Source organism: Ambystoma mexicanum, assembly GCF_040938575.1.
Source record: "Ambystoma mexicanum isolate Mex_15411 chromosome 12 unlocalized genomic scaffold, UKY_AmexF1_1 Mex_chr12_unloc.1, whole genome shotgun sequence".
NCBI classification, from domain to species: Eukaryota; Metazoa; Chordata; class Amphibia; order Caudata; family Ambystomatidae; genus Ambystoma; species Ambystoma mexicanum.
This window is the reverse complement of record NW_027182322.1, coordinates 3,536,066-3,536,849: the sequence shown is the minus strand read 5'-3', so window position 1 is coordinate 3,536,849 and position 784 is coordinate 3,536,066. Positions and strand designations below refer to the sequence as shown.

The 784-nt window shown below is 43.0% G+C and overlaps 1 non-coding gene across 1 annotated transcript; it reads right to left on the bottom strand.

The window, feature by feature from the left end:
- Positions 1–401: 401 nt before the first annotated feature.
- TRNAH-GUG (transfer RNA histidin (anticodon GUG)) lies at positions 402–473 on the bottom strand. The gene has a single exon. It is a non-coding gene; the product is annotated as a tRNA-His (tRNA).
- Between the last annotated feature and the right edge of the window lie 311 nt (positions 474–784).

Below are 784 nucleotides of genomic sequence, written 5' to 3'. Positions count from 1 at the left end.
GCGGGACTTTGCGCTCTCTGTAACGTGCTCCATTGGCAACATCAGTTAAATGTCGTTGGTTCAATCCCTCGCGGATGTTGTTTTTATTCCCATTTGTAACTGGGAAATACTGTCGCTGCAATACATATGTCTTAATCAAGCTAGTGGTTATTGACGTAAATGGCAGTGTTATAATGTTTCATGTACTGCAAATGTCACCACATAATGCGCTCTTAATTAGATTTGGTTGAAATACATTACAGTCACCCGATGAAAAAGTGTGCAAAGAGCATTAAAGAAACAAAAGGTTCATAACAGTAACAGGACATATCGAATTGTTTCAGTCCTCCACAGAGATTGCCAATGTATTAATGGAAATTCTAAAATATCTGCCCAACTGCCGTGACATTGCCTCACCGCAATGCCGTGACTCGGATTCGAACCGAGGTTGCTGCGGCCACAACGCAGAGTACTAACCACTATACGATCACGGCGAGCTACTTGGGCTGCTACAATGTGACGTTCCACCTCTATCATAAGCTGTACTCCATCTGTGATGTCATGACTCATGTTTGAATTAAAGCTTGGTTGTGATGTTATCCATGAGAATAAGTGGACACCTGATCCCCAGTCACTTATTTAAGATCTCAATAATCAAGTCAGAATCCAAATGAAAGTCATCAAAGTGGAGCCAATTAGAAATAATATAGTTACACAAACCTGGCAATGGTGCGGCAGCCAGGGCCGATAATGGCCCGCCAGCCTGAGAGCAGGAAAGTGTGAGAGCAGTGATGGTCTTGTGAGA